The sequence below is a fragment of the Oncorhynchus keta genome, chromosome 31 (genome assembly GCF_023373465.1).
Source record: "Oncorhynchus keta strain PuntledgeMale-10-30-2019 chromosome 31, Oket_V2, whole genome shotgun sequence".
Taxonomy (NCBI): domain Eukaryota; kingdom Metazoa; phylum Chordata; class Actinopteri; order Salmoniformes; family Salmonidae; genus Oncorhynchus; species Oncorhynchus keta.
The window spans coordinates 25,343,666-25,361,560 of record NC_068451.1 but is presented as its reverse complement, the minus strand read 5'-3'; the positions used below and the strand labels follow the sequence as shown (position 1 = coordinate 25,361,560).

General features: G+C 44.5%; 1 pseudogene; it reads right to left on the bottom strand.

Annotated features, from left to right (window-relative positions):
- Nucleotides 1-3,515: 3,515 nt before the first annotated feature.
- Nucleotides 3,516-13,086, bottom strand: LOC118367675 (complement C1r subcomponent-like; annotated as a pseudogene).
- Nucleotides 13,087-17,895: the final 4,809 nt, after the last annotated feature.

The window sequence follows — 17,895 nt, the reverse complement described above, 5'->3', positions numbered from 1 at the left end:
AGTAGTGGAGAGGGTAGCAAGTTTTAAGTTCCTCGGCATACACATCACAGACAAACTGAATTGGTCCACTCACACTGACAGCGTCGTGAAGAAGGCGCAGCAGCGCCTCTTCAACCTCAGGAGGCTGAAGAAATTCGTCTTGTCACCAAAAGCACTCACAAACTTCTACAGATGCACAATCGAGAGCATCCTGGCGGGCTGTATCACCGCCTGGTACGAGTCTGCTGTTAATAATAATGCAGAGGATTTTCCCAAGGTTACTGTTGACACATATTCCACGGTAGTTATTGGGGTCAAATTTGTCTCCACTTTTGTGGATTGGGGTGATCAGTCCTTGGTTCCAAATATTGGGGAAGATGCCAGAGCTAAGTATGATGTTAAAGAGTTTTAGTATAGCCAGTTGGAATTTGTTGTCTGTATATTTGATCATTTCATTGAGGATACCATCGACACCACAGGCCTTTTTGGGTTGGAGGGTTTTTATTTTGTCCTGTAACTCATTCAATGTAATTGGAGAATCCAGTGGGTTCTGGTAGTCTTTAATAGTTGATTCTAAGATCTGTAGTTGATCATGTATATGTTTTTGCTCTTTGTTCTTTGTTATAGAACCAAAAAGATTGGAGAAGTGGTTTACCCAGACATCTCCATTTTGGATAGATAATTCTTCGTGTTGTTGTTTGTTTAGTGTTTTCCAATTTTCCCAGAAGTGGTTAGAGTCTATGGATTCTTCAATTGCATTGAGCTGATTTCTGACATGCTGTTCCTTCTTTTTCCGTAGTGTGTTTCTGTATTGTTTTAGTGATTCACCATAGTGAAGGCGTAGACTCAGGTTTTCCGGGTCTCTATGTTTTTGGTTGGACAGGTTTCTCAATTTCTTTCTTAGATTTTTGCATTCCTCATCAAACCATTTGTCATTATTGTTAATTTTCTTCGGTTTTCTATTTGAGATTTTTAGATTTGATAGGGAAGCTGAGAGGTCAAATATACTGTTAAGATTTTCTACTGCCAAGTTTACACCTTCACTATTACAGTGGAACGTTTTACCCAGGAAATTGTCTAAAAGGGATTGAATTTGTTGTTGCCTAATTGTTTTTTGGTAGGTTTCCAAACTGCATTCCTTCCACCTATAGCATTTCTTAATGTTACTCAGTTCCTTTGGCTTTGATGCCTCGTGGTTGAGTATTGCTCTGTTTAAGTAGACTGTGATTTTGCTGTGGTCTGATAGGGGTGTTAGTGGACTGACTGTGAACGCTCTGAGAGATTCTGGGTTGAGGTCAGTGATAAAGTAGTCTACAGTACTACTGCCAAGAGATGAGCCTCTCTCTCTCTCTCTCTCTCTCTCTCTCTCTCTCTCTCTCTGTGCAAATAGGCTGTGATTTTTGTAGGTATTTTTCTTAAAACTGCATTGTTAGTTATTAAGGGCTTGTAAGTAGCATTTCACTGTTGTATTTGGCGCATGTGACAAATACAATTTCGATTTGATTTGACTTAGAATTAAATACTAATTAAACGAAAAATGACTTATTAGTGCCTTTGAATTTTTACAAACACCAGTTTGGCCAGTCTGTGGCTTCTGTCTCATGTGATGGTGCCTGGAGAGCAGACCAGCAGCAGTGAATATCCTCTCCATACTTGTAGAACCACTGGGGAAGCTAAACACCTTTTTGGACACTCTTGCCAGGCTGGGCAGAGATGCAGAGTTGTTTGAAATGTTTTCTATAGGTAGGCCTAAAGGTTTGTAGGCAAAATATGCCAGGCCTTTTGGGCCAAAATCATTATAGCCTATTGTATTGATAATAGAACAAAAATGTACGAAATGTTTAAGAAATCAGATTTTTTTGTTTATAAATACTTTGATACAATGACACACTTAGTTATCTATCCACCTCGTTCCTTTCTTTTAGCATGCACACATAGTAAGTATGCCATCATGCTTTTGGGATATGTGTCTTTTCAGATTCCACAATGATTCTTAAGTTGTGGACATTAGATCACTACACTCCCTCTCTTCTTTGTTATGGTCATTACATCACCACACTCCCTCTCTTCTATGTTATGGTCATTACATCACCACACTCCCTCTCTTCTTTGTTGTGGTCATTACATCACCACACTCCCTCTCTTCTTTGTTGTGGTCATTACATCACCACACTCCCTCTCTTCTTTGTTGTGGTCATTACATCACCACACTCCCTCTCTTCTTTGTTATGGTCATTACATCACCACACTCCCTCTCTTCTATGTTATGGTCATTACATCACCACACTCCCTCTCTTCTTTGTTGTGGTCATTACATCACCACACTCCCTCTCTTCTTTGTTGTGGTCATTACATCACCACACTCCCTCTCTTCTTTGTTGTGGTCATTACATCACCACACTCCCTCTCTTCTTTGTTGTGGTCATTACATCACCACACTCCCTCTCTTCTTTGTTGTGGTCATTACATCACCACACTCCCTCTCTTCTTTGTTGTGGTCATTACATCACCACACTCCCTCTCTTCTTGGTTGTGGTCATTACATCACCACACTCCCTCTCTTCTTGGTTGTGGTCATTACATCACCACACTCCCTCTCTTCTTGGTTGTGGTCATTACATCACCACACTCCCTCTCTTCTTGGTTGTGGTCATTACATCACCACACTCACTCTCTTCTTTGTTGTGGTCATTACATCACCACACTCCCTCTCTTCTTGGTTGTGGTCATTACATCACCACACTCCCTCTCTTCTTGGTTGTTGTCATTACATCACCACACTCCCTCTCTTCTTGGTTGTTGTCATTACATCACCACACTCCCTCTCTTCTTTGTTGTGGTCATTACATCACCACACTCCCTCTGTTCTTTGTTGTGGTCATTACATCACCACACTCCCTCTCTTCTTGGTTGTTGTCATTACATCACCACACTCCCTCTCTTCTTGGTTGTTGTCATTACATCACCACACTCCCTCTTCTTTGTTGTGGTCATTACATCACCACACTCCCTCTGTTCTTTGTTGTGGTCATTACATCACCACACTCCCTCTGTTCTTTGTTGTTGTCATTACATCACCACACTACTTCTTGGTTGTGGTCATTACATCACCACACTCCTTCTCTTCTTGGTTGTGGTCATTACATCCCCACGCTCCCTCTCTTGCTCTTGGTTCTCCTCTTTGTAAGTCACCTTGATTTTGCACCTGTGTGTTTTATCAGTTTCTTTATGAAAATATTTAGACAATAGCTGAAGCAAGGGGCTATAAATAGCAGCACACAGGCGAGAAAGCCAACGCTCCAGCTTTTGGGAATCTCTCTCCATGCTCCGGTCAAATTGGGCCCGCTTCGCTCCAGCTCTGCTCCACTCACATACTCCGGTACATAAACGTAAAACAGTCAACCCAAGTCGAAGCTCTTTTCTTTCGTTCTACCTTTCTTCTCACACACAAACACACACACAGACAGGCATGCACACACACACACACACACACAAATGCACATGAGAAAAGCAGATATGAAACGTTTGGGCTTTATTTGGATTCATAGATCATGACTTGAATTGAAAATACTTTTGTAATTCTGTTCTCTTTCCCTCGTTATTTTCGCCTATATATTTTACTTATTGTCCTCCATGGTTTCGTTGATCCAGCTAATGTATTTAGCCACACGGGTGTACACTCCATATCTACCAGTCTGCCCACAACCCACACCTCAACTGACAATACCTGCAGCCCAAAACAGTTTAGTGCTACCATCCCTCAAGACATACGCCCCTCCACCGTCCCCCATACAGGAGTCCTTGCCCCCCTCAGGTACTCCGGCACAGAACATGTTGTCTGTTGGCATTGCTGCTTTTGCTCTGTTGACAGAGTCTTGGCACTCATCCTCTTTCACTACTGGTAGGCGTGTGTACGTTAGCTCGTTGGCAAGGATTTCATCTTCTTTCATGCCAAAGCCTGACACCATACTGATAAGGGATAGAGGTCAGGGAAGAGGTCAAGGAGTTACTCAGACAACTATTGCCTTACATTCATTAGCTTACCAAAGAACATTGATGAACTATGGACTGCTAAGGACTGGTTGTGCAGTTAGGCTACTTTAGATTTTACAATTTAATTCAAGGATGTCAAAAAGAAGTCATGAAATTTGTAGGTTGCACCCTTGGCGCATTGACTACTTCCATGATAAGAATGAAAACATTATGAAATGTGGGTCTATCGATCCCTTCTATCGATCCCTTCTATCTATCCCTTCTATCTATCCCTTCTATCTATCCCTTCTATCGATCCCTTCTATCGATCCCTTCTATCTATCCCTTCTATCTATCCCTTCTATCGATCCCTTCTATCGATCCCTTCTATCGATCCCTTCTATCTATCCCTTCTATCGATCCCTTCTATCTATCCCTTCTATCTATCCCTTCTATCTATCCCTTCTATCGATCCCTTCTATCTATCCCTTCTATCGATCCCTTCTATCTATCCCTTCTATCTATCCCTTCTATCGATCCCTTCTATCGATCCCTTCTATCTATCCCTTCTATCGATCCCTTCTATCGATCCCTTCTATCGATCCCTTCTATCTATCCCTTCTATCGATCCCTTCTATCTATCCCTTCTATCTATCCCTTCTATCGATCCCTTCTATCGATCCCTTCTATCTATCCCTTCTATCTATCCCTTCTATCTATCCCTTCTATCTATCCCTTCTATCGATCCCTTCTATCGATCCCTTCTATCTATCCCTTCTATCTATCCCTTCTATCTATCCCTTCTATCTATCCCTTCTATCGATCCCTTCTATCTATCCCTTCTATCTATCCCTTCTATCTATCCCTTCTATCTATCCCTTCTATCGATCCCTTCTATCTATCCCTTCTATCTATCCCTTCTATCTATCCCTTCTATCTATCCCTTCTATCGATCCCTTCTATCTATCCCTTCTATCGATCCCTTCTATCTATCCCTTCTATCGATCCCTTCTATCGATCCCTTCTATCTATCCCTTCTATCTATCCCTTCTATCTATCCCTTCTATCTATCCCTTCTATCTATCCCTTCCTCTTTGTGTTCTTATTGATGTCTTTAATAATATAAACGTTAATATTGATGTTCAGCTTTCTCATTTTCAATAAAGAACAGGACAGGTCTGGCTCTCACCCCATCTGGCCAATGTTGTAAGTAGCGTTCTCTAGTGGCAGACACAATGGCATGATGGCAGCGTGGAATGTGAGTGGTTGTTGGAGTTTTATCAGGGCGATGTCATGATTGTAGTTAGCATTGTCTGGGTTTTTGTATTCAGGGTGGGGGTGGAGGGAGGTGACACCAAGAGGGGTGAGCTTTGCTAGTTTTTCTGCATCATTGTCTCCCCAAAAAACCTAGAAAACAAAACATAATTCAACTTCAGTATAGATATTCAACTTCTTCAAATCTGACATCACTGAAGGACTTCTACACACATACTCTGAACGTTGGCTTGTGGTAGCTTTACCAAAGTACTGAAGACTTCTCTTTGCCTGTTGTTACTCCAGATATTTAAGTGGACTATATCTTTAAAAACATAAGCAGGAAATACTTTTGTTCTACAGTGTCCAATGAATTGATTGATGGGTGTGTGACAATCTACCTACCCAAACTTTCTCCTTTAGCACAAGTTTGCCCTGATGCACCAGGTTATGAGCTGCAGTCATGATCCAGCGGTCCCCGATCACCATGGCCCCTCCTCTGCCTCCGTCCACACTGAGCAGCACCTGCCAGGGGATGGTTTTGTCTGGGGCTTTGTCTCCCCCCATGATCCTCTGAAAGCCTGAGAGTGACACCGTGGGCCGGCCACAGACTGGGGTTGGGGGGTAAAGTAGTGATGAGGGTCACACAAATACACACAGGATGGTATTTGGGGTATATGGTAAAGAAAATGATACTTAAGGAGTTACCTGGGATACATGAGGGAATGACATGGGTGTGAAGGTTGTCTCTCCATGTTCTATCTGCTGCACAAGTGTCGCTCACTGAAGGACGGACGGAGGACGGACGGACGGACGGACGGACGGACGGACGGACGGACGGACGGACGGACGGACGGACGGACGGACAGACAGACAGACAGAGAGAGAGAGTGTCACGCCCTGGTCGAAGTATTTTGTGTTTTTCTTCATGTATTTGGTCAGGCCAGGGTGTGACATGGGTTTTTGTATGTGGTGTGTAGCTTAGTGGGATTGTAGCTTAGTGGGGTGTTCTAGGAAAGTCTATGGCTGTCTGAAGTGGTTCTCAATCAGAGACAGGTGTTTATCGTTGTTTCTGATTGGGAACCATATTTAGGCAGCCATATTCTTTGGTTGTATTGTCGGTGATTGTACTGAGTGTCTTGATGTCCTTGTGTTCGATGTTAGTTGACACAAGTATAGGCTGTTTTTGGTTTTCGTTTATTTGTTTTGTAGTATTTGTGTTTAGTCGTGTTTACGTTTATTTTCAATAAACATGGATCGCAATCGACACGCTGCAGTTTGGTCCGACTCTCCTTCACCATATGAAAACCGTGACAGAATCACCCACCACAGGACCAAGCAGCGCCAGAGCCCCTCTGTCCTGAGCTTCCTTTCACTCCTGAGCTTCCTTTCACTCCTGAGCTTCCTTTCACTCCCGAGATTCCCCTCAGTCCCGAGATTCCCCTCAGTCCCGAGATTCCCCTCAGTCCCGAGCTTCCCCTCAGTCCCGAGCTTCCCCTCAGTCCCGAGCTTCACCTCAGTCCCGATCTGCTCCTCAGTCTAGTGGGGTTCTGGGTGAGGAATACTAGGCCATGGTTGGCGGCGAGGGTGGACTATCTAGGGACGCAAGGAGAGGGGACTAAGACATTTAGTGGGGTCCACGTCCCGCGCCGGAGCCGCCACCATGGACAGACGCCCACCGGACCCTCCCTATTGATTTGAGGTGCGTTCGGGAGTCCGCACCTTAGGGGGGGTTCTGTCACGCCCTGGTCGAAGTATTTTGTGTTTTTCTTCATGTATTTGGTCAGGCCAGGGTGTGACATGGGTTTTTGTATGTGGTGTGTAGCTTAGTGGGATTGTAGCTTAGTGGGGTGTTCTAGGAAAGTCTATGGCTGTCTGAAGTGGTTCTCAATCAGAGACAGGTGTTTATCGTTGTATCTGATTGGGAAACATATTTAGGCAGCAATATTCTTTGGTTGTATTGTGGGTGATTGTCCTGAGTGTCTTGATGTCCTTGTGCTGTGTTAGTTGACACAAGTATAGGCTGTTTTCGGTTTGTTTATTGTTTTTGTAGTGTTTGTGTTTATTCGTGTTTACGTTGTTTGATTAAACATGGATCGCAATATACACGCTGCAGTTTGGTTTGACTCCTTCACCATATGAAAACCGTGACAGAGAGAGGGAGAAGCGATACACTGATAGTTTAGTTGCTCTTCACAGGGGATATTTCCTGGAAAAGAGCCATTGTAGAAAATGAAAGACTGAGTATAAACAAGAGAAAGAAGGTGAAGGAAGTATGAGGTAAGAGAATGATAAGAGGCAGGGTAAAAAGGGATTGTTTAATCTCACCATCATTAGTTTGTAGCCAGGATCACAGCTGACTTGGATGTAGTCTCTGTAATAGTACTGGGGAATGTTTGGGGTGACTTTTCCATTGGTGATAGAACTGGGTGAAGCACACTGCACCCCTATGAACAACAACACACATATCAGGATTTCAGACCAGGGCCTTTTTAGTTAGGCTTCAACTTTGACCTGCATTCTATGCTTTACTTCCAGGAGGTTTTACCTTCTCACCTGTTTTGCCCTTCACCAGTTTGCATCTGCTCTTCCTTCATACTCTCCCTTGCTCTGTCTTTCTCCCTCTCCTCTTTCATTATTTCTCTCTACCTCTGTTCTCCCTCTCTATGTATTTCCTCCTCCCTCTCTCACTCTGAGTAGTGTAGTGCAGGCTCCAGCCCTGGCTCAGACCAGCCTAGTCAGTGTGGTAGTCTAGCTGGACAGTGTAAGAGTTAGTGGGCATTAGTCCAGGACTCTTCCCTCCACACAGCTTCTGGGGTTCCTTGTCGGGGATGGACACCTGGGCGAGGCAGAGGAGAGATCAAACACTGTAAACAAACACAAAGCATGCTGTCCTGAACACACACACACATATGCATGAACACACACATTCAATACTTCATTAATGTACTCTATCTAGAGGTGAGGACATTAAACACATGTAACCAGTGGTCAGGGCATTGTACAGTGTTACCTGTAACCAGTGGTCAGGGCAGTGTACAGTGTTACCTGTAACCAGTGGTCGGGGCATTGTACAGTGTTACCTGTAACCAGTGGTCAGGGCAGTGTACAGTGTTACCTGTAACCAGTGGTCAGGGCAGTGTACAGTGTTACCTGTAACCAGTGGTCAGGGCATTGTACAGTGTTACCTGTAACCAGTGGTCAGGGCAGTGTACAGTGTTACCTGTAACCAGTAGTCAGGGCAGTGTACAGTGTTACCTGTAACCAGTGGTCAGGGCAGTGTACAGTGTTACCTGTAACCAGTAGTCAGGGCATTGTACAGTGTTACCTGTAACCAGTAGTCAGGGCATTGTACAGTGTTACCTGTAACCAGTAGTCAGGGCATTGTACAGTGTTACCTGTAACCAGTGGTCAGGGCAGTGTACAGTGTTACCTGTAACCAGTAGTCAGGGCATTGTACAGTGTTACCTGTAACCAGTAGTCAGGGCATTGTACAGTGTTACCTGTAACCAGTAGTCAGGGCATTGTACAGTGTTACCTGTAACCAGTAGTCAGGGCATTGTACAGTGTTACCTGTAACCAGTAGTCAGGGCAGTGTACAGTGTTACCTGTAACCAGTGGTCAGGGCAGTGTACAGTGTTACCTGTAACCAGTGGTCAGGGCATTGTACAGTGTTACCTGTAACCAGTGGTCAGGGCATTGTATAGTGTTACCTGTAACCAGTGGTCAGGGCATTGTATAGTGTTACCTGTAACCAGTGGTCAGGGCAGTGTACAGTGTGACCTGTAGCCAGTGGTAGAGGCAGCTGGGTCCATTCTGGGTGCCTATGTGCTCTATGTGGAAGCTGTCAGTGAAGTTGAGGTTGACAATGAACCCAGGCTCCACAGAGGTGACGTACTGACAGGCCAGGCCATGGGGTGATGGGTCAGGGTACCCTGGGCTGGACAGTGTCCCCCCTGGTTAATCAAATATACCCCTACCACAATATACCACTGTTCACAAGATGTATAGAACTACAGTACACACACACCACACTCCACACACACACACACACACACACACACACACACACACACACACACACACACACACACACACACACACACACACACACACACACACACACACACACACACACACACACACACACACAGATAGATAGAGAGTAGGTGTACTTGTAACAGTATAATTTTAAACCGTCCCCTCGCCCATACCCGGGCGCGAACCAGGGACTTTCTGCACACATCAACAACAGGATTGAAACGCTATTTAGCGCACACCGCTAAGCTAGCCGTTTCACATCCGTTACATACTCACAGACACAGGTGCGCTGGTCAGGGCGGAGCTCGTAGCCATGGCGACAGGAGCACATGTAGGAGCCCAGGGTGTTGTGGCAGATCTGGGAGCAGAGTGGACCAGAACCATCCTCAGGGTCTGGAGCTGAACACTCATCTATGTCTGGGATAGGGATGGAGGGAAGGAGAGAGAGATGGAGAAGAGAGGTGGAGAGAGGGATGGAGAGAGAGGTGGAGGGATGGAGAGAGAGATGGAGAAGAGAGATGGAGGGAAGGAGAGAGGGATGGAGAGAAGAGAGATGGAGGGATGGCGAGAGGGATGGAGAAGAGAGGTGGAGGGATGGAGAAGAGAGGTGGAGGGATGGAGAGTGGGATGGAGAAGAGAGGTGGAGGGATGGAGAGTGGGATGGAGAAGAGAGGTGGAGGGATGGAGAGTGGGATGGAGTAGAGAGGTAGAGGGATGGAGAAGAGAGGTGGAGGGATGGAGAAGAGAGATGGAGGGATGGCGAGAGGGATGGAGAAGAGAGGTGGAGGGATGGAGAAGAGAGGTGGAGGGATGGAGAGTGGGATGGAGAAGAGAGGTGGAGGGATGGAGAGTGGGATGGAGAAGAGAGGTGGAGGGATGGAGAGTGGGATGGAGTAGAGAGGTAGAGGGATGGAGAAGAGAGGTGGAGGGATGGCGAGAGGGATGGAGAAGAGAGGTGGAGGGATGGAGAAGAGAGGTGGAGGGCTGGAGAGTGGGATGGAGTAGAGAGGTAGAGGGATGGAGAAGAGAGGTGGAGGGATGGCGAGAGGGATGGAGAAGAGAGGTGGAGGGATGGAGAAGAGAGGTGGAGGGCTGGAGCGAGGGATGGAGAAGAGAGGTGGAGGGATGGAGAGTGGGATGGAGTAGAGAGGTAGAGGGATAGAGAGAGAGGTGGAGGGAAGGAGAGAGGTGGAGGGATGGAGAGAGAGAGGGATGGAGTAGAGAGGTAGAGGGATGGAGAGAGGGATAGAGAGAGAGGTGGAGGGAAGGAGAGAGGTGGAGGGATGGAGAAGAGAGGTGGAGGGTTGGAGAGAGGGATGGAGAAGAGAGGTGAAGGAGAGAGGGATGCAGAAGAGAGGTGGAGGGAAGGAGAGAGGTGGAGGGTGTAGCTTAGCATTACACTGTGATATCACCTTCACTGAAGGTGAAGATGAGATTTGCCTGGTGTTTCTGGTTTAACAGCGTTGCCTTGGATTATGTACGTAGTACTGTTGTGAGCATCTCCAGTCAGGTTGGTACGGGCTGCACTACTTTTGGCCTGATAATGGGCGGAGAAGCCGAGGTGATGGTATGGCTCAGGGTTCGTGTCGTCTGTCTGAAGGACCAGGGTGAGCCTGTTGCCTGGAGACAAAAGTGGCCGGTTGCCTGGGTGATGTCCATCAGAATAATTCTCCTGACCACATAACTTTGCAAGGACCTTCTTGTCATATAAAACCTGGAATGATGGAGTGAAAGAAACATTTAATACACCCTAATACATTTTATAATAAGGTATCGAAGTGTTCTTTTGAAGTCCACTGACCGTGAGGGAGTCGTAGTAGCAGTCGGCTGACGGCCTGATGTCCAGGTGAGTGAAGCTGAGCTGGACCTGGTTGCCCTCAGGTACACTGAGGTCCCACTGACCCTGATGAAGGCAGCTTAGCTGTGGAAACGTTGGTATTTCGAGTTGTTATGGGATATGACAGCCTACATGTATGTTAGATAGATGAGACCCTGATGAAAGCAGCTTAGCTGTGGAAACGTTGGTATTTAGTGCATTCGTTGCATCAGAGCCTCAGAAATGTGTCCAGCGTTTCTTTTCTAAGTCTACAGTGTGTTGACATCATAAATTAAACATTATTCATGTATTGTGAGATTCATTTGAAAGTGTGCAAAATAAATTGAGATTTCATGTTTAATGACACGGAAAGACAGACGTTGAGAGAACAGAAGTCATTGATTGCCACTACACCTCATAATAGTCTATTGTTCAGGGCAACAGCAGCTCTGCACCTTTGCTGATCCACCACAGAAAGCTGGACATATTGGAGCTTCCTGGAGATTGTCACAACTCCTACACCAAACCCTAGAGAGAGAGAGAGATGAATTCTGAATGAAATTAACATCCGCTGAATGAAATGAACCTTAAAACCAGTGGTTGGTGGTCGGTATGTCATGCTCTTGTAACATCATCAGGATGTAAGTGTCGTGTATTGATGTGACATACTGAGATAGGTTTACCGGGACAGTGATGGAGTAAAGACGTGCACAATGTGAAAGAATTGAAGTCCAATTGGCTTCCATGCATGTGAGTACAGATGCTAAAGATGAGACCGTGCATCATGTTTTCAAAAAGGAGAGGAAATATCACAAAAATGGGTTGAGACAGAATGCAGAAGGGAAAGACCAATCAGAGAATGTGTGCTATCGTTGTGGACATGCAGATCATTTTGCAAAGGACCCTGCTTGTCCAGCACATGGGCAGACCTGCAAGGAATGTAATGGGAAGGACCATTTAGCTAACATGTGCAAGACCAAAGGCTACTCAAAACAGACTCTGAAATATGTTAATTCAGAGGAACAAAACAGAGACTATGCATTTGTGGTAAATGAGAACTGTAACTCAGGATCACGTTGTCAGTGGGAGGGGTCAGTTTATTAATGTTAATTGTCTCTGGGGCTGGTAGTAATATATTAGATGAGAGTGTAACGGATGTGAAACTGCGAGCTAGTTAACGGTGGTGCGCGCTAAATAGCGTTTAAATCGGTCACGTCACTTGCTCTGAGACCTTGAAGTAGTAGTTCCCCTTGCTCTGCAAGGGGCCGTGGCTTTTGTGGAGCGATGGGTAACGATGCTTCGTGGGTGACTGTTGTTGATGTGTGCAGAGGGTCCCTGGTTCGCGCCTGGGTATGGGCGAGGGGATGGTCTAAAGTTATACTGTTACAAGAGCACATGGGAAATGTTTGAAGCCAAGGCAATAAGGTGCCGTTTCATCACTGACTGATAAAAAGCTATATGCATTCTCATCTAGTGAGCCATTACCATTAAAAGGGGTTTTCACATGCCAAATAAAGACCGGCAAGCACAGCACATAGGCAGAGTTGTACTGTGATATATTGACGTGGAGTACGGTTGCTCGGAAAAGAGACTGCCATTTAATTGGGTGTGCTAATAGTGGGTGTTGACGTAGTGACTGAGGTAAAAACTCAGATTAAACAGCAATACCCCAGGTTGTTTGAAGGGGTGGATAAACTAAACACAAAACAGATCTGCCTACATGTTGATAAAAACATGACACCATTTGTGTGCCCTCAATTTGTGTAGAGGAAGTTTGGAGACCCAAGTTTAGAGGCTTCTGTAGGATTGAACCTGCCGAGTTGAGGTCTGCGCTTTACAATGTTATGATTATAGGCCCGGGCTTTTCTACATTTATTATATTTTTTCAGCCACCACCCATAAATTTATTTTTGCATCATTCCATTCCATTTATGTCACATGTACTCCCTCTCCAGCCTCGAGGTCTCCAGGCTGCTCGTTATGGAGCACACCTGTCACCATCATTACACGCACCTGTGCGTCATTAGACTCACCTGGACTCCATCACCTCCCTGAGGTTTCTTATTTTTTTGTATTGTATTGTGTTTACTTATTAAAACACTCACACCCTGAACTTGCTTCCCAACTCTCAGCATATATCGGGAAGCATCAGTTTTTTGTGTCAGGGGGAATGACGTTGGGTTTTTGTGCCTCCGTTGGATCACCGGGCTCCCCTGCCTCAGCCGGTCTGTCAGGTTCCCGCGTCCAGCCGGCGACAGGTTCCTGCGCATCAGCAGAGGTGAACGATCCACTCCAGCTGGAGCCAAACGCGCCGAGGAGGGGGTACGCGCCGACTCCATCACCTCCCTGATTACCTTCCCTGTATATGTCACTTCCTTTGGTTCCTTCCCCAGGTGTTTCTGTTCCTGTGTCACTTCTGAGCGCTGTTCGTGTTTCTTATTTTTCAATTATGTTGTGTTATTTTCTTAACACTCACTCCCTGAACTTGCTTCCCGACTCAGCGCACATCGTTCGTTTAAATTTCTTCTCTCGATCACATTCTTGTCAATTTCTCCTGAGGGTTGCTAGCATTCATGGATAATATTATGCTAACATTGATCAATAATTCAGGACATTTGAATCATTATGGAACTAGCAGGGTCATTCATATTGTGCAGTGCCTTTCTGTCCCCAGGAAAAACAAGTTATTTAGTGTAAAATGTGGATTCCAAAAGGCTTTAAATATAAGATCAGGTGTCCTTTACCTTAACACCAAAATATGGATCCTGAAAGTGAGTTGTATGCTTTTAAACACTTTGTCAGTGGATGTAGGCGTTTTTGTCCCCCGGTGTTATTTATCAACTTCCACAAGAAATATAAGCCATAAAATAATACATCTTCATTTTAGTCCTAGTTAGTCTCTTTCATCAATACAGGGTTTTTTTCATGGTTATTTTATTTAAGATTTCCCGTGTCCCTGATATCACTTTCCACCCTGTTTGTTGTAATTATCCATTTAAGAAAACACCCCCTTCCTACAATGACACCACATTCAGGAAGTGTCCATTTCTTTGGTAGGAAAACAATGGTGCAAAGCTAAAAAAAAAAAAAATAAACACTCAGTTGTATCTATTTATCCATGTTTCTTGTTAGTCTGTATGTTTCACTTAAATGTCCACCCTGACTAAATTATAGAGAAGAAAATATAATGAGCAAAATGTTAATATGTTTGATAGGGAAGTTAAAATCGAGTTCAAGTGTCCACCATTATGCCAGCTCAATCTTTCTCACTCACAGAGCTATGGCTCATATTAGTGCAACATTTCTCTCCTTTTAGGTTCCACCTTGTTAGGATTGTGCTCCTAACAAATGAGAAAATGCACCCCAAAATGTTGTATGTCCCTAAGCTTGATCAATATGTTTTTCTGAAAGTCAAACATAGAATACAAAAATATTTAACATTTCAAAAAGTTTTGAGCTCCAAATTGCACAGCAGTGTAGGAATGACCCAGCAGGTTAAACCTGGAGCCTGGGGTACATTTCACAATGACTGGACCATTGTCATAGTATGAGTGTTACCTTAATGTCTTCCTTGGTCAGTTCAGAGGTGGCCAGCTGCAGTCATGACACATGGGTCTCTGATCACTGCGCCCCGCTCATTACTCTCTCTTTGACTCTGAGAATACCAGGGAATACCAAGTTTGCATTAGGAGCAACATCCCCACCCAGAACCCTCTGCTAACTTTCCAGGGACACCGCTCGATGACCGCACACTAGGAGAGGGGAAGAGGAGGGCTTCTTTCAACTGTGTTATATTTAAGCAATACGGTCCAAGGGGGTGTGGTATATGGCCAAGGGCTTTTCTTATGCACCCATGGCTAAGGGCTGTTCTTATGCACCCATGGCTAAGGGCTGTTCTTATGCACCCATGGCTAAGGGCTGTTCTTATGCACCCATGGCTAAGGGCTGTTCTTATGCACCCATGGCTAAGGGCTGTTCTTATGCACCCATGGCTAAGGGCTGTTCTTATGCACCCATGGCTAAGGGCTGTTCTTATGCACCCATGGCTAAGGACTGTTCTTATGCACCCATGGCTAAGGGCTGTTCTTATGCACCCATGGCTAAGGACTGTTCTTATGCACCCATGGCTAAGGACTGTTCTTATGCACCCATGGCTAAGGACTGTTCTTATGCACCCATGGCTAAGGACTGTTCTTATGCACACATGGCTAAGGACTGTTCTTACGCACCCATGGGCTGTTCTTACGCACCCATGGGCTGTTCTTACGCACCCATGGGCTGTTCTTATGCACCCATGGGCTGTTCTTATGCAAGAAGCAACACAGAGTGCCTGGATTCAGCCCTTAGACGTGGTGCATTTGGTCTTTACTACTGTAGCCCATAGAAATACATTTCAATAACACATTAATAAATGGAAAAAAGACAGTCAAGAAATGTATCATATGGAATGCGGTTTTGAAGTGTCAAATCTGTCCTATATCTAGGAGATATAAGAAAGTACAGGAAATATCTATAATGCTGAAAGCCGTGGCATAAGAGACCATATACCACGGGTATGAAAACATATATTTTTACTATTCTAATTATGTTTGTAACCAGTAATCAATAGCAAAATTTATGTCTTTTTTTTACACATATTTAACCCCTTTTTTTATTGGCACAAAACTACTTCCATACTTCCATTCATTTTTAAAACTGGTACTGGGTTACCTTCAGATGAGACCCGTGACACTTGTGAGGGATAAAAAACAGAGAACCTCGTGTTCCTGAGACTCTCCCATTTCTATAGTTGGGTCATATTAGTTTGTAGCCCAAACGGTTTGGACGCTACAGACAGAAGTTGGCACTTTGGCAGTACCGACTTCAGACGAGTCCCGTGGGGCTTGTGGGTGTCATAGACAAAGTGGAGACCAACACCGTGTTCATGAGAATGTAAGCCGACCCGTTCGGATGCTACAGACGTTTATGGGGAAGACACATTTTTGGTCTCCTTGTCTGACAAATAGCGCAGTAGCTCTGACACTTTCCACCTCACATATGGAAGGCGTTTGTCCTAGGCAGATGTGATGTATGGAGACGCAGTCCAAAGAAATAAACTGATATCTCTAGTTTAAACAGACAGTTTTTGATGGGGTGCATCAATCGACTCTTAAGGATTATGACAGAATGTTCAAATTAGTTTGACTCTTTTCTTAAAGTTACAGCACTCAAAAGGAACCTAGTTGGTGGAACGACCCTCCTATTAACATTCTCCTATTAACATTCTTCCACACAGTATTGGTAGTTTACAAGACAGTAGCAATAGTTTGCTTGGAATTCACTACTTTCCTGCACCATTCCTGAACTTTAATGAAAGTCTCACTGTTAGCCTTTTCAGGAAGAGTGTATGACTGATCATTGCAGTGGTACTGAATGAAGATGTAGGCTTACATGTGCACACTGCCATGGAATGAGAATAGCGATCTATGATATAATGCTTATTACCCAATCCTATTTAGAAATATTCTTATTGGTTTAAAAATCAGATTGTTTTTTGTTTAATTTGATTAAAAACCAAACTTATTAGAAATATTAACCGGATAACATGGGCTACATGACTCAATGCAATGCAATTTTGTCTGCTATTTCTGGAGAAATAGAAATATGTTATGTCAGAGGGTTCGATGACATTTATAAAATGTTACATTTGCAAGCACTATAGAGGAGTGGACATTTCCCCATTCCCTTTGTATTGGATCTTCATCCAGCTCCGGTGAGAAGTTTGAATGTGCGTAAAACCCTCATAGTCTCAGTTGCCTTGCCTGTATTATACACCCACGGGAGGAATGATGATGCCCATAACTATATTTAGACATATCCTTTTTAAAGCAAGTTGTTTCGTTTTTATTAGAATTATACAGTCTTTTTAGGCCTTTTTTCCCTTGCTTTTTGACTGTCTGGAATGTCCATGTGCAGACTGCAGATTACAGTAGGCATAGCCCCTATATCAGTGTGAATACTATAGCCTATGCTTAACAATGTATTTCCGTGTTGAAGAAATGCAACTACAACAATGTGGACTGCAGTGAGGGGCCAAGCCACAACTTGTTGATTCATCAAAACCCAGCCCTTTCATGCCACCGCTAGCAAATGCACCCATTATTGTGGTTGTGGAAATAGCCAAAATATTTCTGACACACCCCTGAACCTATAGTGCTACCACCAGCACTTAATTTACCATTGCCAAGCCCGGCTCTAGCCTTTTGGGGGCCCTAAGCGAGATTTGGAGGCCCAAGCCGGGAAAAATGTAAATTTTCTGCAAGTGAATTTCCTGCAATTCTACACATTTTGCCATGGCTTATGCAATGTTAATGATATCTGAGTGAGTGACTAACAAAATCAATGGGTACCCCTTGGAGGTCAAGGCCCCTTCGCACGTGCCCTGTGTGCCCGGTTGGTATTTGGCCATGATAACTACAAGTTTAGATAATGGGCTAGACTAATTTACCATTCAAATTTTTGAAATTTGTCATGGCTTATTGAGTGTGTCTGTGACTGACAAAACTAGAGGAAAACTGCTGATGCACAACCAAATTCGAACTAGCACCTTGTGTATTCTACTATTCTAATTCTCAAAAGTAACTTGAGACCCCAACTGAGTTCCTTTGGGCCAGGGTCCCCCTAGCAGCCAGGGGCCCTAAGTGACCGCTTATGAAGTTTTGCCTGGAGCCTGCCCTGACCATTTGGGTTTGTTAAAATAGAGCCCCATGTCTGAGAGTCAAGGGTGTCTAAAGCAATTCACCTGTGCTGAAGAGTTAGATCTTCTCTTTGTCTGAGTTCTACTATAAGATATG